This window comes from Eulemur rufifrons, chromosome 30, assembly GCF_041146395.1.
Source record: "Eulemur rufifrons isolate Redbay chromosome 30, OSU_ERuf_1, whole genome shotgun sequence".
NCBI lineage: Eukaryota > Metazoa > Chordata > Mammalia > Primates > Lemuridae > Eulemur > Eulemur rufifrons.
In genome coordinates, this window is record NC_091012.1 from 132,963,409 (window position 1) to 132,984,949 (window position 21,541).

Below are 21,541 nucleotides of genomic sequence, written 5' to 3' on the forward strand. Positions count from 1 at the left end.
TCAGATGAGAAGGAAGGTTTTATGAGGCTGGCCCTGGCACAATTTTCAGGATAGGAGAAGGGGGTACTGGGGAGCATGCATTTCATTTCCAAATGCATCAGTCGAAGTAAATCTCACTGTTGGAAGGCTCCTTATATTTAGTAAAAATCAATAGACTAATGTGTCCATACCATGTTTCCTCATGAGCAAGCTTTCAAGTTTCCTGTGGGCCTTTCCCCAGGCCCCCTATCAGAACTCGCATTTTCCTTTCGATGCACCGTTCCACTGGAAGTCCAGTCATGCGGGAGAGTGTCACATCACTCAGTTTATCTCAGTGCCGTAGGCATAGACCTTACCTCTAATTCTACAAAGGATACCTCTTTTGCCCTTTCTGGTTAACCCCTCTTCTCTTAGACGTTAAAGTACAAGTGCCAATATGGATTTTTTTCCTTTTCAATGATAAAGAAATGCTGTCAAACTATTTTGAGAGTGTTTGTAAAGATGGTGTGGGGATATCACAGAATGATGTTAGAGAATGTCCGGGTATCTGTATATCTTAGTCTGAGATTTTCCAAAAGCAGAACCTGAGAATAAGGCTTATGTATAGAGAATTTACTTGAGACCTATCTTAGTCCATTCAGGCTTCTATAACAAATTGCTATAGACTGGATAACTTATAAATAATAGAAATTTATTTCTCATAGCTCTGGAGGTTGGAAGTCTGAGATCAGGGTGCCAGCATGTTTGGGTTCTGGTGACGGATGTCTTCTGAGTTGCAGATAGCTGACTTCTTGCTGTGTCCTCACATGGTAGAATGGCAAAGGTCTCTCTGGGGTCTCTTTTATAAGGGCACTAATTCCATTCATGAGAACTTCGCTTTCATGACCCAATTATCTCCCAAAGTCCTCACCTCCTAATATCATAATATTGGGGGGTAGGATTACAACATATGAATTTGAGGATAATGTAAACATTCAGACAATAGAAAGACCTGATCCAAAGACATAGGAGAGAAAGGTTATGTGTGTGTGAGAGAGAGAGAGAGACAGAGAGTAAATCAAGAATGAAAAGCCAATGAAAAGATGTTATTGAGTTGGCTCCTACTATAGGCTACTTGCACTTGACTGTGCAGGATTCTCCCAGGAGACTTACAAAATGCATCTCAGAACTGTCTGTCCAGGGCACAAAGGAGAGAGCCTTCATTTTTCAGTTTCCAACCCCATCAGCCAAGGGTGGATGTATGGGTATTCTCATTCCTACACACACTTCCTGTTTGTATTTGCATGAGGGCCAAGAGGGTTCATCCGAGTGCCTCATGCTGTGCTGTCACAGAAGCCTCAGTGCAGGAAGAAGAGTAGTTTGTGGCAAGACCCTGTCAGATTGCATCAGTGTGAAGCTGCTGGCTACCATAGCACAGAAGACGTGACCAAACGACTGTACCATCCTTTCTTGGGATGCTTCATTAGTTAGGAAAAGCAAGCTTCTCCTCAAGCCTAGATCCATCCCTACTTTGCAAAATTATTTTTGTTAACTGATAAGGACCCCATTAGAAATTTACCTCTTAGAAATTTCCCAAAGTTATCATAGAATCACCCATAATATAAAAATATTCCATTTGTTTCCATGCCAAACAATATTCTACATAATCTCTACAAGGAAACATCTCAATATGCCCACTGTTGATGACTTCATTATTAATTTGCATTAATCAGAATTATTGGCCATACCAGTGAGAGAAACAAACATGATTCAAATGTGCCAAGGCAAAGATAATAGAAGGGGAACTTTCGTGGTTTACATAATAGTTGAGAAGTCTTAGGATAAAGTTGACTTCAGGCTCAGCTATATCCAGGGTCTCAAATAATACTACCTCTCTCCCCTCTTTCTCTCTTCCTTTTTTCCTATGTCTTGACTATCTTTCTGTGCTATCCTTTGCATGTTGACTCCATTCTCTGCTGCTACAAATGGATGTGAAAGATGACCAATGGCAGCCCAATCCTTTCAACCTCATAGTTTATGACTCAAAGTCTTGTGTAAGTAACTCTTCGGCCCTTAACCCAATCACTGTGGGGAGAAAGATAGGATACCATGATCAGCAAGTTGCCTTAGTCTGTTCAGGTTGCTATAACATAATACCCTAGACTGGGTAGCTTATAAGCCACACAAATTTACTTCTTACAGTTCTGCGGGCTGGGAAGTCCGAGATCAAGGCACCAGCAGATTTAGTGTCTGATGAGGGCTGTTCTGCATAGACAGTGCCTTCTTTCTGTGTCCTTCTCACATGGTAGAAGGAACAGGGCAGCTCTGTGGGGTCTCTTTTATAAGGAGCCCATTTTATGATCTCATTCATGAGGGTAGAACCCTAAGGACCTCATCACATCCCAAAGGTCCCACCTCCTACTACCATCACTTTGGTGATTAGGATTCAAAGTATGAATTTTGCAGGCACACAAGCATTCAGACCATAGCACAGGCCTGGGTCAAAGGCCCACTCTTGTGGCTCAGACAATGTTCTGGGGTTGTCAGTCCCATCAGAATCAAGTGGGCCAAGAGTTACAGGTCCCAATAGAAAGAGATGTGCCAGGCATATAAAAACAATGACGTCCACTGTTTTCTCATGAGTAAAGCTTCTAGTAATGCCTTCCTTTTCAAGCAACAAAACTTTGTATTTTTGCTTTTTTTAATAAAATTCTTTATACAAATGCATAAAAGCATTTGTTAGTCTCTTAATATTATGCTTTTTGGTCTTTCTTACTTTTTCTCTCTCCTTCTGACCGTCTGTATTCCTTTTACATTTTTGTCCCCACAGATAATTCACATTAACCGAGTATGAATAATTGTTGCATATTTTTTCTTCATGCTCATGGAATCACAACAAACATACATATGCATATTACATATACCCCATAAATGAGGATTAATTTTGCCCCCTAGGGGACATTAGGCAATGTCTGTAGATATTTTTGGTTTACACAACTGAGGGGATGCCACCAGCATGTAGTGGTAAAGGCCAGGGTTGGTGCTAAACATCCTACAGTGCACCAGGCAGTCCCCTACAACAAAGAATTATCCTGCCCAAAATGTCAACACTGCAGAAGTTAAGAAATCCTAATATGTACATGCACATGCATTTTGGTCACTATTTGTTTATAAAATTGGGATAATATTAAACCCACTTTTCTGTATATTGTTTTTCTCACTCCACAATACCTTGTTTAAATAAGTGAAAATCAACTGATATAAATTAACTCTGAATAATGGTTGCTTAATATTTCATCATGTGGTTTTAACCTAATCTATTTAACCATTCACCTACTGATGAATATTCACTTTGTTTTCTGTTTGGGGGAGGTTTTATTTGGCCACTTCTTCCTTGTTTTTTGTTTGGAGATCCCTGAAGCAAACCCTGAGAGAAGAGTTTAAGTGTAATAGTTTATTCTGAAAGTGAAGAGAATACCAGTAGGAGAATGGAAAAGTGAGACAGGGAAAGGAAGACAGCCCATGGAGGGAGCTTTATCCAGGCTTCTATCACCATGGACAATTGGAACTTAATCCTGTTGGAAAGCAGAGAAAATGTGCTTCAGGACTTTTCTATCCAAGGGTCAAGGTTGTGGGCTACTCTTAGGGAGTATTAACTCCTCAGTATTTCACAAGTGTATCAAAGCAGGCTTCAGCAACACTTTCAGGCAAATAAATGCATGCACTTCCTGTCAGAAGGTCGGCTGGTGGGCAATGATGCAGGAAGGAGAGCAGATAGGGGCTGGGCACTGGTGATATCTGCCATAACTCTTGAAATACACATCTTTATTTATAGTACTCTTGTTTCTGTGGGAAAGTCTTTTAATAGAGGGATTGCTAGGTATATTATTCAGGGTTCTCCAGAGAAACAGAGCTAATAGGATATATATTAAATAAAATTAAAACTTAAATATTGACATATCTTTATATAAACTTTATATATATATGAGAGAGAGAGAAAGAGAAGAGTATACAGAATTGGCTTATATGATTATGGGCACTGAGAAGTTCCATAATCTGCCATCTGCAAGCTGGAGACCCAGGATAGCCAATCTGAGTCCAAAGGCTTGAGAACCAGGAGAGCCTATGGTGTAAGTTTCAGTCTGGGGGCTAGAGAAGACCAATGTCCCAGCTCAAGCAGTAAAGCAGAGAGAGTGAATTCTCCCTTCCTCTGCCATTTTGCTCTATTCACTACCTCAAGGGATGGGGTATGTCAACCCATGCTGGGGAGGGCAATCTGCTTTACTCAGTTTTCTGATTCAAATGCTAATCTCACCTGGAAATACCCTTGTGGACACACCAAAAACAATGTTATGCCAAATATCTGGACACTCCTATGGCCCAGTCAAGTTGGCACATAAAGTTAACCACCACACTGAGTTAAAGTATATATTTATATTAATTTCAATAAAAGCTACCCAATTGCTTTCCAAAGTAACTGTCATAATTCACATTTCCACCAGCAAATTTTAAAAGTGCTCTTTTCCTCAACATTCCTGTCAGCAACAAAGTGTTACGACCCTTTAAAATTTTTTCCAGTCTGCTAAGTGTAACATGATATCTTGTTATTTACAAAGGTTTTATCCTGACTGGTGTTTTTGTCCCTTGGCCAAATGAATTTACCCTCCTGAAAACATCTCTTCAGATTCTTTATCCATTCGTTTTGTGAGTTTTTTTCCTTTTTGACAATTTTTAAGAGAGCTTTGTGTGTTATTTATACTAACCCACTATCTGTGCTCTGTGTTACAACTATTTTTTTTTTTTTACCGGGCAAGTTTCATTTATTTCTTGACATAAGATCTGTACAGCTCTCATACATACAGCAGGAAATACACTTGAGTTTCACAATAGCATCTGGCTGTGCTTCCCATTATAATACAGCAAGTACAAGTTCACTTGGAAATGTACATTTATGCCCCTTATATAAATTAAAGATGACTACACTGTGATTTGTGACAGCAAAAGCATGATTGGACATTCCATGACTAGACCACTTCTGTTTAATAAAAGTGTATCCAATCATTTAAAAATGGACATTTGGGGAATGGGCCAGTATACAAAATATTTGTCATGTAAAATGTAACCATTTACTTTTTTAAAAAATAATCTTCGAAATTTAAACCTTTGTTATTGAATTGTTTTATGGATATACATTATGGTAGCAAGAAACTAATTTACCATAGGCTGTACTTTTTGGCAACTTAGCTAATTTTAAAAAACATTTCATAAAGTAATAACAGTACTTTCATTAGAAGAAAATAGCTAAATGAAATGTTTTCTTTCCACTTTTAATATATTAGGTTGCTTTTAGACATCCCCCCCAAAAAATATCAGTCTGAGACATACTTAAATGTTTAATTCAAACCTATATTTGTAGTTTCTAAAATGCTGATCCACAGAGCACTTTGTTACACAGGTGTACCAATAAAAACAAAACGCCAAGAGAATCATTGGCATCCCTATAAAAGGAATGGTCCCTTTTCTAACATTCTTTAAAATATATACATTTTACAATCCTTACAGCTCAACAAAGGTGGCAGTGTAATATAAATACACTGGTTTGTTCTGCTCTCCTCACTCCTGAATGAATGTCCACAAACCTGTTATAAGCCTTCTCTTTTTTGGATTTCTCCAGTGCTTTGTCCGTTGTTTGCTCACTTCCCCTCGACATTTGGGACAGTACCGCTTGCCCTTTGGTTTATGGTTGAGGCCCACACACGAGAAGTGGAACCACTCAATGGGGCACCTGTCATTGTCACAGCTGATCATCTCTCCATAGGAGACCTGATTGCGTAGACAGTGCGTCGGCTCGTTGCGGTTGATGGGCAGGTCTGTGGGAGATGCTTCCCTCTCTGCCTTGGCCTTGGAGTATTTCTTTTTCCTTATGGTTTTTGCTTTCTTCTCCTTAGGCATTCCTGAGGTGATGCCGTCGTGGTCATGATCATTAGATGCATTCTCTTGATACTCGTTGTTGTGCTGTTGCCGGGATATCTTGTTATTTGGCTTTTCTGCCTGCGCGATTGTCTCATTCTTTGACTTGTCTTGGCCGGCTTTGCGGCTGTTGCCAGTGGCATCTCCCACCTCCTGATGCACCTCAAAGAGTTCCATGTGACTGTCCACCTGTCTGGCCCGGTTCTCAACCAGCTCCACCATCTGGCTCACGATCTGGATCTTCTCGTCGCCCAGCTCCAGGCTCTGGATCAGGGTTCTCTGAATGCACTGTACCATTCGCCCCTTCTGGGTGCCATTTGTCTCTCGTTTAAACTTCTCGTAATATTCATCCAACTCCTTTAGGATTTCTTGGTATTTAGCGTCGATCTCCCGCATCAGTGAGACATTTCTCTGCAAATCGAAAGGCAGAGACTCGATGGAGTCCAGGTAGTCCTTCGCATAGTTCACCAGGCCAACCTCCTCCCCATTTGGCAAGACTCAACATGGTTCACCCTGGAAGTCCCCGGTGACTTTGCACGGCTTTCCTCTTCCTCCACTCCCCAGCCTACTCAGAAAATAGCACTGCAAAACATAAAGCCCTTGCTCTCCCAGCGACCCCCTCCCCCACACCCACGCGGGATTCAGCCTTGGCCAGGCATATACATCTGTCCAGGTGCAAGGGACCCCGTCGCCTGTGGGCAGGGGCCCACAAGTATTTTTTCAAGTCTATAGTTTATCTATCAAAACTTTGTTAAAATATTTTTTGTAATACAGAAGTTTTATGGAACATTTTCTGGATGTACTGTATTTTGTTGAATCAAAGATGTGAAGACCCACTGTTATGTACCACTAAAAATAAAAAAGCACTGCCAATTTATTGATTCAATGTTTTCTCATGAATTCAAATTTTAGTTTGTACTTATAGAAGGAACTCTTTCTGATCCTTAATATTGATGGTATAATTTTGTGGCACTCTGAAGAATACTAGGTTTTGTTAGCATTACCTACTTGACTCATTCTCTTATTTTTCCTCTATTCAATTATACTACCTGGAAGTTCAGCATCAGCTTCTGTTCAGAGGCAGCAGGAAGTTTCTGAAACATTGAATTTAGGCTCCTTAACAATAGTGCCTCATGGATTGGTCACAGTGCCTCTGATACTTTTGAAATGTCTTTTATCTCTTTCAAGAAACTTGGCAATTTCTAGAGTCTCTGTTGCGGAGCTTGATGTTGATAGGCAATATTTTCCCACATATCTCAATTGCAAAATGTAATGGAATTTCATCGACTTGTGAGCATTTTCCTTTCTGGTCCCATAAAGCACCTGGTTGCTGCTCTGCATGAAGTATGGCATTGGTGGTTATTCCTCCAGATGGTGATGATCATTTGCTTCTCTAATAACAAAGTCCTGTCCCTATACTGTTTCTATGCCTCAATACGTGCTTGATAAATAAATTAAAGCAAACAATGACCTCTTTGTCATATTTCATTTGTTTAAATTTCTGTCGCTCATAGTCACTTTTAAAATGAGTAGTTTAGGTTTTACCTTTTCTCCTTCCCTTCCCACAATTTTTTTTGGTACATTAGCTTTATTGAAATATAATTCACATGCCTTACGATTCACCCACTTAATGTGTACAATTCAATGGTTTTTAGTATATTCACAGAGTTGTGCATTAATCACCACAACTAATTTCAGAGCATTTTTATCACCCTTAAGAGAAACCCTCATACTCATTAGCAGCTGCTTCTTAGTTCCTGGAACTCCCAGTCCTACATAGCCACTAATGTATTTTCTGCCTCTCTATATTTGCTTTTCTGGATGTTTCATACAAATGGAATCACAGGGTATGTGCCTTTTGTGACAGGCTTCTTTCACTTAGCATGTTTTTAAGGGTCGTCCATATTGTAGCATGCATTAGTATTCCATTCCTTTTTATTGCCACATAATATTTCTTTATATAGATATACCACACTTAATTCATGCCTTCATCAGTTAATGGCCATTTGGGTTGTTTCCACTTTTTGGCTATTATGACTAATGCTACTATAAGCATTCATGTCCAAGTTTTAGTGTAGACATGTTTTTATTTCCCTTGTGTATACACCTGGGAGTAGAATTGCTGGATCATATGGTAATTATATGTTTAGTCTTTTAAGGAACTGGCATCTCACAAGATGTTCAAGGTAATACCTTTATAGAAGGCAGCAGAAATAAAGAGGAAGAATACAAGGTGAGGGTGTTTAGGGGGCAGTTAGGATCAATATGAAAAAAGACATCTGATGAATACATCATTCCTTAAATAATGATTGGGCATCTGCCATCTGCTAAGTGCTGGTCTAGGTGCCAGGGCCACTGTAAGAGGGAATAGACAACAAATAAATTAGGAAATAAATAAATGATGGTTTCAGCTAGTGAAAAATGCCAAGAAGAAAATAAAACAGGATAGTATAATGGGGGAGGATGACCAGGAAAGGACTTTCTAAGGAAATGTCTTTTGAGTCTGAGACCTAAAAGGTAACAAGGTGCCCACATTGTACCTTTGCAAAACAGTTGCACTAACTCATTAGAATATTTTATCTTAATTTGACAACTTAGGAAAGAATAAAAGATGAGTAATAGTATACCATTGCCTGCTGCTATTTGAGTGGAAAATATGAAATTATATCTTTAAAAAATGTATAAAGTGGAATAAATTGCTCTATTTATACATTTTTTCTAAGCTTTTTGTTTTCTAGAAACTATAGTCATTACATTTGATGGGTATGAGCTATCATGTCACTCTCTCTATTGTGAAGTGAATTCCATGATTGAGGAATCCTCTGTATTCCCCTTACTATTTATGTATCCAGGATCTGTGGTTGACATTCTTTGGTATGTTATTCATGGAAATTCCCAGCAAGGGAGAAAAAATAGACTATTTCTACAGTAGTAGTAAATCCAGGAAATGAAAATGTGCTGTATTGTCAACATCCATTTTTGTCCAGGAATATAGACTGAAAGACTAAGGTAATTTAATTGTTCACTAGCAAAGAAAAGAAAAGATATGCTTTGTACTGGGTAGCTGTAAAACAACAACAACAATCACAAAAACCAATTAGCCAGGTCTATCAGATTACCTCGCACAAAGCATACCCAGGATAGTTTGGTTAAAGCTGCAGCCTCCCTAAAGTTACAAAGCTGAATTTAGATGTGAAATTGACTAGATATTTGACTGAACTGTACTGTTCATGCTAATCATTCAGTAATTAAAACATTGTCCAGTGGAATCTATAATATTCCCAAGAAAACGTGCAATAATCTTCCCAAGAGGGCAGTCTAAATAATGAGAAGGGCACAGTTATATTCCATGGCAGCAGACAACATCCATGGCAATCACAGGAGTAATCTCTTCATGAAACTTCATGTTTGTTGTGTGTGCATGCCTGTGTGTGTTTAGAATGTACTCAGTAAATATTGACTTTTATGTTGAGAAAAAAATTCTAAGAATAAAGCTGTGATAGTCATCTATGACTGCCTACTCAATACCATTCCCCCTTTTTCATACCTATCAAAACTCTAATTTTACTTGAGCAAAATTGAGTCCAGCACTAGAGGGTGAACTATGGTAAAACTAAACTATAATGACAGTCCTGTTCTCTTTTTGTCAGAGATTTGTTGAGGGTTGAGTGTGTGACTCAGTGTGGCAAAAGAGATAGAATAGAAAGTCTGTTGGGGAGCTTCTGGGAAGCAAAAGTTAAAATCTACACAAAGAAAAAGCCCTTTTGCTCCTCTCTCCACCTCCTGCTTTGGATATTGTCTTGGGAGGATGTGCTATTTAGAGCTGGGCCAGTATGAACAAGGAAGATAAGAGTTATATTCCTTGATGACATCATTGCACTGCTGAGCTAATCCTGGACCACCTACCAAGAGACTTCATGTAATAAACAATAAATGTCTTCATATTTGTTGGGTTTTCTGTGACTTGCATCACCTACAGAAGACATAACAAATGAAAAAGTGGATGAATAAATGCTGAGCTACATTTGTAATAACATATGTGAATTATTTATTGCATTTGTCATTATTATTATATCCTAAGCACACAACATATTGACTGCATTCAATCAATACTTATTAAAATGATTGAATAAATAAATGGTGAGTGTAGATGAAAATACAAAAATCAAAGTCTAAGATAAATCTTACTGGACACACTTGGATGATAGCGCCATAAAACAATGTATCGTAATGCCTAAAATAAGTAAGTATTCAAAGATGTTGCAAATTGCCAAACACATTTTTTATTTGGCTGGATATATGTTAAATTTAAGAAATGGAATGCAAATTAGCAGGGACTAAAAGCTTTTGCTGGCTCTGACATAAGGTATTTTGGCACGGGACAAATTCAGTAGTGAGACTAGAATAAAGAATTCAGTGTAAATTGAAGAGACTGATCTAAAAATTCAGCTTATATCATCTTTTAATATATCTCAATCACCCAAAAAATATATGTAGCATTGTAAGGGAATATATTGATCTATTATTCCCATTTGAAAATTAAATTCTATTACATCAGTGCCACTTAAGTACCCCCTAAAGCAGCCAAGCCTGCCTCATCCTTTAGTCCTTCCTGTTTAGCTTCTCAGCAGATTGTTTTAGATTAAAAACTGTACAAGAAGTCATTTAATACATGTAATAATTTTTATATTATTTATTGAAAATTTTTCCAGTTAATACACATAGGTATTAATGATGATTACAGATAGTGTGGGAATGAAGAACACATGGAGTATAGAAGTAGACATATCTATCAACAATGGCCCAAAAGATGAGTAGTCAGCTTGTCTAACTGATTATCCTTTTTTGTTTTTTACTTACATGCTCATCCTCTCACTCTCATTCATTTCCTCCCATGGACTTTTAAAGGTCTCCCTTTAAAACAACAAAATAATCTCTCTTAACCTTACCTCTCAACCCAGCAAACTTCAAGTTTCCCTCTTACCCCTCATCTCCAAATTTCTTGAATTATGCATACTACCTGGAGGCAAATGGAGTCAGTGCCCCACCCAGCTCCTCTCAGCACTCAGCTTCCAGTACAGGCCAGTGGCATTCTACTTTAAGCACCTGTGATATCCCACCTGGGGACTTCTCTCCAGTCTAGTGCAGGGCACTCCAGAAGTGTTTGGGGAATTCCTGTCCCTGGGAACATCCCTCAGCCAAAAATGGATGGGAGTTGGAGGATAAATGCCCACTTCCTAGTTCCTGAGTGGGGATGAGTCTAACTCTTGAGGTGTGTTCTACATTGTCTCCTAGGGGTTCCCAGCAGGGCTGAACCCCAGTTGGCCACAGAAACAATTTGCTCAGTACCTCACACTTTACTCCCTTACCTTACCTTACCTTACCTTACCTTCCCTTGTTTCTTTTCTCTTACTGTTGCTTCCTGGGATTGCCTTCCAAATAAACCTCTTGAGTTCAAACCCAAGTCTTGTCTCAGGATCTGCTTCTTGGGGAGCTTAACATAAGCATTTCATTACCTCTCATCACTCTCCAAACGCTTCCTTGTGGGTTCTGTCTCATCACGTCACAAAAGACCTCCATGTTAATGAATACATAGGGCATTTTCAACCCTTACTTAATCTGTCAGTGACATTGCACAAATTAATTGCATCCACCTTCTTAAAACATGCTCTTGATACCTTGACACTGTGTACCACTGTTTTTCCTTTCACCCCGCTTCCTATTTCTGCCTGGTCTCCCTTTCAGGCTCATCTAGTCTCTAACTTATCATTAAATGTTGAAGTCCCTCAAGGCTCGATTCTGCAACTACTTCTCACTCTAAGCAAGAAAATGACTCACATATTTCTATCTTCAACCCAAACCTTTGGTCTTAACTCTAGATCTGTATATCTAATTTTCTACTTTATGGCTCTTCAGTATCTTAAAGGCATCTCAAACTCAACATGATCCAAAGAAAAATATGATTTTTCTTCCAACACCCTGTACTATCCTATTGGTCTCTATTTCAAGGAATGCTTAATTAACAGTATTCATACAGTTTTGAAAGGCTGAAACCTAGTAATCATTCTCAATTCATCCCTCTTTTCCACCACCATCCTCCAACATAATTAATCCATCATTAATTACGTCTTTTTTATTTTTACTTCCTAAATATTTTTGAACCTGTCAACTTCTCTCTCTTCCCCATCTCCTGAACCTCTGCAAACTCCTCCTAATTTGCTTGCCCACTTCCTCTCTGCTGCTGTCTGTGATGCATTCTCAACACTATAGTCAAAATGGTATGATTATTTCCACCCTTACCCCCATCCCCAGATTTAAAACACTTTAAGGGCTTCCCATTACTTATCAAATAGACACAAGATCTTTAATCTACCTGAAAAGATCCTGCCCCATCTGCCCTCTACCTGATTCTCCAGCCTCATCTGGTCCCAGACTTCCCCTCTATCTCCCTGGTCTGATCATAGTGACTTTCTTTCTTTTTTTTTTTTTTTTTTTTTGAGACAGAGTCTCACTCTGTTGCCCAGGCTAGAGTGAGTGCCATGGCGTCAGCCTAGCTCACAGCAACCTCAAACTCCTGGGCTCAAGGGATCCTCCTGTCTCAGCCTCCCGAGTAGCTGGGACTACAGGCATGCACCACCATGCCCGGCTAATTTTTTCTATATATATTTTTAGCTGTCCATATAATTTCTTTCTATTTTTAGTAGAGATTGGGTCTCGCTCTTGCTCAGGCTGGTCTCGAACTCCTGAGCTCAAACGATCCGCCCACCTCGGCCTCCCAGAGTGCTAGGATTACAGGCGTGAGCCACCGCGCCCGGCCCATAGTGACTTTCTTTTGCAATTAACACATACTCCTTGACATGGGGTCCTTTATATATACTATTTTCTCTTCTTAAAACACTTCCCCATTTAATTTGTTCCATACCTACTAATTTTTCAGATCTTGGCTGAATTGTTACTTCCCTAGGAACATTTTCATTCACCTCTCTGACCAGGCTAAATCCTAATATAAGTTCTCATCATCTTACATATCTCGCTTAAATTAAAATTATTACAGTTGAGATTCACATTACTCATTCAACAAATGATTAACTGCATTGAATGAGTGAATGGAGAAAAGCTATGTTCCTAAAGCTAAAAGAATCTTGTTTTTTTCCTGTTATGGGCTGAATTGTGCCCCTCTCCTCAATTCATATGTTGAAGCCCTACCCTTACTACCTAAGAATATGACTGTATTTGAAGATAGGGTCTTTAAAGGGGTAATTAAGTTACAATGGAGTCATAAGGTCATAATCTAATATGACTGGTGTTCTTAAAAGAAGACTAGGTTAGAACACAGGCAACACAAAGGGATGACACACAGGCACAGACACAGTGAGAAGACAGCCACCTGCAAACCAAGGAGTGAGGCCTCAGAGGAACCCAGACCTTCTAACACCTTCATTTTGGATGTCTGGGCTTCATAACTGTGAGAAAACAAATTTCTGTTGTTTAAGCCACCGATCTGTGGTATTTTGTTATGGCAGCCCTAGCAACCTAATACATCTTCGTTACCTCAATGGGTTGGTGTGCACTATCTTGGAATGCACCCAACAGCATCTCATTCCTCAAGAACTCTTCTCACATACTTTGCCAAATACAGTTTCTGACTCTGCCAGGATGTTCCCATCTGCTCTAAATGAAGCAGTATTCATCACTGTCCTGTGTATTCAGTGTAAGAGCCAATCTTTCTAAATTGGAGGATGAAGTGACCTTGATGTTATGTGTGGTACCTTACTATATGGATAGAGATCAATAGTAATATGAAAGACGAGGTCTCTGAAAGCATAAGGCAGTACTTTTTAAGGAAGTTTCCTTCAAGCTATTTATTCATGACGCCTTTGCTATTAGGGGAATTTATAGTTTCCCTCTCTTTTTAAAGAACAAACAACATTTCCTACAAATCTTGTAACCAAGAATTTTAATATTTCTGCTCCATTTGTTTTCCTTAGAGCAGATGTGACAACTGGTAAAGTCTCATGATTGAAATGATAAGATAGACGCTTTAAGTGGAAAGATGGCATTAATAGCAGGAGATTATAGTGTTTTCTATTTGTTTGTTTTAGAGATATTTTAGAAAATATCTTGGCTTACTAATTTGTTAAGATGATAGTATTAAATAATAGGATAAGCATTCTCTTAGAATATGTTGCACCATTTCTATGAATAGTGCTATAAGTGGTTAATAGCCTAACCTTAAAGCTAGCATGCTTTCAAATATGATTAATATTTCTCTGTTTTTTTCTTAATGCTCCATTAACTAGTGCAAAGTAAGTGGTCCTACTGCCAAAAGCTTTTTCCATTAAATGGAAAATACATTTACTCGCTTTGTGAATTAATTAAAGCCATATGGAATTTAGAGCAGAAGATTCTGACTTACACATTTTGTTTTAGAGAGATTTAGAAAATACAGAGCCATTTGTGCCCAACAGGACTCCCATATGCTTTCACATCTTAGAACAAAAATGCAGAAACAAACATTTCAACTTTTTTTCAACTATCACATTTTTCATGCGTATGAGTACAGCAAGATTCCAAGGTGTACGTGATTAACAGCAATGAGATACACTGAATATCAAAACCTTTGGAAGCAGGGGAATTCTTCAATGGGCTTTGTCCTGGTTCCATAAATGTCTAATGTTTTAGAAGTTTGAATATGGGGATGGGGGGCTGGCTGCGTGGGTGGTTTAGGTGATGGATGACTAGATCCCTAATCTGAAAGAAATTGTGTGCCTGCTCAATTCAATAGCTGTGCCAGGCCAGGCACTGTGCCCACTCTGGGAATCCAAAGAAACAGAAATCTAATTCTAAGTCTCTACCCACTAGAGGTTCACAAGTGTGCAACAGGGAGGCCCTCACACGAGAGATTGCTTATTCCAGGATTGGCATGAAGAAGACCTTGTGGTGGCTTAAGTAGTGAAATACATTAAGGACTTTTTCCCCCTGCATATCCTTCCTTGCTCCTTAACTCAGTACCTACTTATGGAACACCAGCTAAACACCAACTAAGGGCCAAGCACATGCAGAGTAGCTGAGCTGCGCCCACACATTATGATGCATCATACCCTGGGGCCCTCTCTCACTGCTTCCTCCATGGAAGGCAGACTCCAAGGGCTGATGTCCATTTATGAACATCTTTGAAGGAATTTGCTTATTTTTGTCACTTATCTCCAGAGGTACCACTCCCCATCTAAGATGAAAAATTTAAGATCCCCTTCCTATCTTTTCCAAAGCCCAGGATTTTAGTCCTTAAACTTGAGCATACCTCAGGATCACCTGGAGGACTTGTTAAAACACAGATTGCTGGGCCCTAGCCCCAGAGTTTCCAATTCAGTAGGTCTTGGGTGCGACCCAAGAATTTACATTTCTAACAAGTTCCCAGATGATGATAGTGTTCATCTGGGAACCACACTTTGAGAACCCCTGGTTCAGGACATAGCCAGCCCCAAGCTGCCACAGTCCTCATTGTTTGTATCCAGATACTACTCCAGGCCCTCTCAGCTCTTTTGTTAGGAAGGCACCTCCCAAGTTCCATCACCCAAAATGCTCCAAATGCCTCAAAAGGGAAATGAGAAGTATCATCAGAAGGAGGAGGGCTTCTATCATTGTTTCATCACTAGCTGAAAGAATTTACCTCCATCTTAATAGACAATTTATTAAACACTTACTATATGCCAAACACTGTGCTAGAACTCTAAATAATAACAGTTAACATATGCTGAGTACTTACCTGTGTGTTAAGCACTAGTCACAGTAACTTAAATAGATTATTTCATTTGATCCTCACTATTGATCATTTTACAGGTGAAGAAACTAAGGTATATAGAGGCTAATAAATTGCCCAGAGACATGTGACATATAGTTAATGAATAGTGGAGCCAAAAATATGAAACCAAGAAAGTGTGAGTTTTCAACCATTAGGATATAGTACTTCTCAACACGTTTCTTTATATCTCTATCTATTTCTATGTAGGCATTGTCAGCCCCATCTGTGGATGAGACAATGGAAGCTTACAGGTATTAACAACTTGCCCACAAGGTCAGGGATAGATGAGAATGTAGCTGGCTGACCCCTGAACACTTGCTTCTGGCATATACTGGGCTATATTTGCCTCAGCAGGTAGGAATGGCCATTATCCTCCCAGTGCTCATTGTGTGCCCTTGACCTGGCTAGAGTCCCTCCCCAAAGTGGCTGAAATGAAGGGGGATGATGGGTTTAGAGCCACCAGGATTCATACCACCTAAAGAATGAGGTACTCTTGTCAAGAGGTTAGAACAGCTCTTCAAACAGACAGATGGTTGGCCAGAATTTCCCCAAGTGCCAACAATTTGGCAGCAGCTATTGGGGGAAGGGTCCATTTAGTCTTGGGATTTTGGTTCTAAATACTAAGATGGTTGCTCTGTAAGGGACTCACTGGACCCACAGTTGGGTCTGTCAACATGCAGGGCATTCCTGAAAGCCCATAGTGTAACTTACAGCAAAATCAGGTACCTCTGACTTCCCCCCGACCCACTTCAGAATGAGGCACTCATTTCCCTACCTGCTAAAAAAAGTTGATGACTGACAGATCACAGCTGAGTCCCTCTCAAGATGTTGCTATTGGCTGAAGAGAGCCACCTATCCAAAGTTATGTTTTCTTGGGTGGTAGGGGGCGTCCCCTATACAATAAATGGTTGATGCAGGGGCATAGGACACACCTGGTTGCAATTCAGAGTATCTCTGCAAGGCCAACTCAGTTACAGAGATCCTAGGGTGACCAACCACCTTGGTTTTCCTGGGACTGAGGGGTTTCCCAGGATGCAGGGCCTTAAGTGCTAAAACTGGAACAGTCTCAAGCAAACTGGAACAAATTAATCACCCTAAGAGATCTCTTTGTGATTATCTGAGGTCCAACTTCTCCTTCTGCCCAGTCTTCTCCTTTCCCTTCCCTCACAGGTGTTGATTCCAAGACCATGCCCCAATAAATTTCCTGTATGCTCATCCCCATCTCAGATTCTGCTTTTCAGGCTTTCTCTAAAACCTGATAGATTTCCCCTAATACTGACACTAGGTTTTAGGGGAAATGCTAGAGAGTACTGTCACCTCCTCTTTCCCTTACCTGCTTAATGGCCCATAGAAAGGGTCTGGAGAGATGGTACCAAAGATGATAGACAAAATTAAGCAGACTGGGATCACAGCTAGTGTATTGGATTTGCTCAGTAGTTTAAGTCCATTTGTCAGAGATGCAGCCACAATATCTGAAACAGAGCAGAATAAAGCTGACTTGTGCTATAATGAACACTTCTTTTAATGTTTGTATTGAAAGAAATTCTTAAAAACTTTCTACCGCAAGTTTTCCCTCTCTCTCTCTCTCTCTCTCTTTCTCTCTCTCTCCTCTCTCTATCTCCCTCCCTCCCTTCTTTCCTTCCTCACCTACTTACTTGCTTGCTCACTTGCTCTCTTGCTTTTGTCAGGGCTTCTGCCCTCACCAGAACTTTTAGCTAATAAAAATGTGTTCACCAATCCTGAATCCCAAAAGTCGGATGCAACATTATTGAATTCTAAATTTTATATAACATGGACTATAATCAAGGTGGAGATCCTTACTGAAAAGTTATTAGCTTTGGGGATAGAAAGCTCAACAGAAGCATAATAATTAAATTGGCTCCCTGTTTTTATTTTATTGAGAACACTAAGCTATATTGATCTTCTTTCAAACCAGATGCTGATTCATGCAGCCCCTTGCAGATCTTTTCTCAAGTGCTAATAGTAAAGAGAATAAACTTGAAAATTCTACCCCAGTGTACTAACAGATTTTGGAAAATCCCAACACTTGAAACATCAAAGTGCCTGGCTTGAGGTTCTGAACTCCGTAAGTGGAAGAACTCAAGAGAGAGGCACTGGCTCTTTAAATATCTGGTGGTTTTCCCAACATGGAGGGAAAATCTAAGAAGAGACCAAGGTAAGTCAGTTTTGCGAGGTGAAAAAGTTCCAGAGATCTGTTACATAACAATATTAATATAGTTAACACTACTGAACTGTACACTTAAAACGGCTTAAAGGGTAACTTATGTTTTTCACTACAATTAAAAATAAAATAATTTTTTAAATATATAAACAACAGAAATTTACTGCTCACAGTTCTGGGGAATGGAAAATCCAAGATCAAGGCACCAGCAGATTCAGTGTCTGGTGAGGGTTCACTTTCTGCTTCAAAGATGGCACCTTCTAGCTGTGTCCTCACATGGTAGAAGGGGGAAATTAAAATAAAATTTTTAAAAAGACAGCACGAAGTACCGAATGACCTACTTATTGGTTTTGCTTGCAGCAGAGACCTGATTCTAGCAGGAGTCCTGTATAGAAACTTCTGAGTCATGAATGGCTGCCTACTCTCTACAGATGATTCGCCTAGACCCACTCTTCTGCCCAGTCTTCTGACCTTTATTCCCAAGCCTATATTTCAACTGTTCTTGTTGAATTTTTCATCTCCCAGGACCACCCTGCTTCTCTGCACCCTATTGAATGTGTCCCCTCATTATTGAATGTCCCCCCTCTTGGCCTGGCATTTACTTTGCTTTGGATCCCCTTTATGGAGATGTCCACTTGGTACACTGAACCAACAGCTACCAGCACCTCATGTATTGTTGCTTCCAGCCTCCTGGCCTTTCAGAAGGGGGCTTTTTGCCTGAAATGTCCCCTCTCCACACTCAGGAAGTTAGATATGCCCTTTATTTTAGTCCCACAGCCCCATATGGCCCCTGGCCATGTTGTTCTATAATTATCTGTTTACATTTTATCTGCTTACATTTCTGTTTCCCCAGCCAATGCCAGACTGTGAGCAATTTGAGGGCTGTGATTGGTGTATGGCTAACTAGAAAGCTATTTGAGTTTTGTTTTTATGATAAGATAGATTACTTCTTTTTAATTTCAGTTTTTGAAAAACCTGATAAAAATGAATTGATTCTAAGGAAGAATTTGGTTAGAGAAAGGAAGATTTTGTTATTGACCACATATCAATTTTAGAAGGCATTGTTCTGATTTTAGATGTCATAGAAGTATAAAAGTTACTAAATAATTGCTATAATATAATTTTATTGATTGTCCCCAAGAGAAAAAGTATAACAGTCTTCCAATATTTATCTGTTATGGAAAATTGATCTTTTAAAAAATAAAAGCTTTGGTGTTAATATAAGTAAATGGGCTCTAGCACAAAATGATTTCTTTTCCTGTCAACATGCTTTATTCAGTCTTATTTTTATTTATGTCACTATTACTAAATTTAAATCTCAAAAGAAAAAATCTATTTGCTATCACTTTCTTTTACCTAATTGTTGACATGAAAGTTATCAATTCCAAAGAGATTGAGAGCTGAGCGTTTCTAAGAATAGAGAAAAAACTAGGTAGAACACAGGATTTTTAAAATTAAAGTTATATTTTTATGTATAAAATTTTATGTGTAAATGCTCATATAATACACATATAATGTTTTTAAAGATTTACATAAAACCAAATGGCTGCCCTACCATTTACCCCATTCAGAGAAAACCACTTTCTCCTCTTACAGCAGAATTATTTTTATTTAACTATTCTATTTCTCCAAATAACATGTTTCTCTCAATAATTACTACTTCTTGATATTTTAGCTCAGGCATTATTAATTGACTTCCCACAGTGGAAAATGAGCATTTAACATCCTCCCCTTTTCTCAATATTCTTATATGTTAATTCTAGTTGGATCAATATCGTTGTTTACCTTATTATGGCTATGTAAATACTATTCATGGGTGAGCTTGGTAGTAAAATACAATTACTTTTCCTTTCATACACTTTTGATTCTCCTATGATTAATAACTGCCTCATTTTTGCATAGGAATTCTACTTTTCCACGTACAGGCAGTCCCCAGGTTATGGACAGCCTGACTTAAAAATGGACTCCCAAGGCTCCCCATAAGGATAATTTATAATGAAGTAATTAAATTAATAATTCGGGAACTAGTTCCTTCTGCTCAGGTAAACAAACCCACATGGCATAAGCGGTTCGTTGGTGCTGCATCTTTACACTAGCGGCTAGTCTCATTGTTTATATGGTCGCTTACACACAGCATCACTTTTGTCTTAACTTTTTTATTTGATTTTGTGAGTCTGTGTTTACCCTGATGACCATGCCTCCAAAGTGAAAGTCCACCGCAAGTCCAGGTGAGCCTGCAGCAAAGAGAAAGGTGATTACAGTGCAAACAAAAGTAGAAATCAGCATTTGGAGAAAGGCCAGACGTCATCATTCATTGGGAAAGCATTAGGCTTCAGTTAGCTGCTTGACTATTGATACAATTATAAAGGATAAATTGAGAGTAATGGAACATGTGAAAGGCAGAGCACCAATGAAAGTGTCAATTATTATTAAGCAGTGTAGTGGATTAATTATTGAAATGGAAAGGTTATTACTGATTTGGTTAGAAGATCAAAATAAGTGTAACATTCCTATTAGCCTAGCATTAATGCAACATTAGGTGAGTGTTAACCTTTAATATTCTTTTTGAAATTTCTCCTATCGCCTATCTAAACTTTTTGTATGAGTTTGTTTTTATGTTGTTTGAATTAAAAGAAAGAGCACAGGCCGGGCACGGTGGCTCACGCCTGTAATCCTAGCACTCTGGGAGGCCGAGGCGGGTGGATCACTCAAGGTCAGGAGTTCGAGACCAGCCTGAGCAAGAGCGAGACCTCGTCTCTACTAAAAATAGAAAGAAATTATCTGGCCAACTAAAATATATATAGAAAAAATTAGCCGGGCATGGTGGCGCATGCCTGTAGTCCCAGCTACTCGGGAGGCTGAGGCAGTAGGATCGCTTAAGCCCAGGAGTTTGAGGTTGCTGTGAGCTAGGCTGACGCCACGGCACTCACTCTAGCCAGGGCAACAAAGCGACACTCTGTCTCAAAAAAAATAAATAAATAAATAAATAAATAAATAAAAGAAAGAGCACAATAGTTTCTGTAACTTGTTATTATTGTGCAGTGGTATTATTATTATTACAGTATTACACTGTGTTACTACCATATGAACCATTATAGTATTGTTATTATTATCATTATTGCTGTATATGTGCTGTTCATCAGGGACCTGAGTTACATACAAACCCACCTAAAGACATTCTTAGGAAAGTATCTCATCCATAACCTGGGGACCACCTGTAGTTAACATTAAACATTAATTAAGTTCCACATATTTTAACAACTGCCTGAATCTCCTCTCAAGAGGCCCAGTCATATCAAATTCTCCATCATGTTCATTTTTCCTCTAGAAATCTCTCCCAGTGCTTTCCAATCAGTGCTACTCTGGATGGGTTGCCTCTGTGCCTGCTGCATTGCTGCCATGCTGGACAGCGTCTCTACTTCACTCCTGTGTTCACTCACCTGGGTCCTATATTCAGGGATTTCCTCACTGGTAGAGCACACCCTGCAGTGACCTTCTAATAAAGAGTATGAAATGGTAGGTAAGTTTGGAAGACCTTGTGTGCCTTCCCAATTGACTCATAGATTGGTTGGGTTTTGAATTCTAAGTTGGAAATCACTTTTTAAATGTTTTTTAAATTGGCAGATAAC

The 21,541-nt window shown here is 39.1% G+C and overlaps 1 pseudogene; it reads right to left on the reverse strand.

The window, feature by feature from the left end:
- LOC138379054 (inhibitor of growth protein 1 pseudogene) overlaps window positions 1-11,508 on the reverse strand; it is a 116,824-nt pseudogene extending 105,316 nt beyond the window's left edge.
- Between the last annotated feature and the right edge of the window lie 10,033 nt (window positions 11,509-21,541).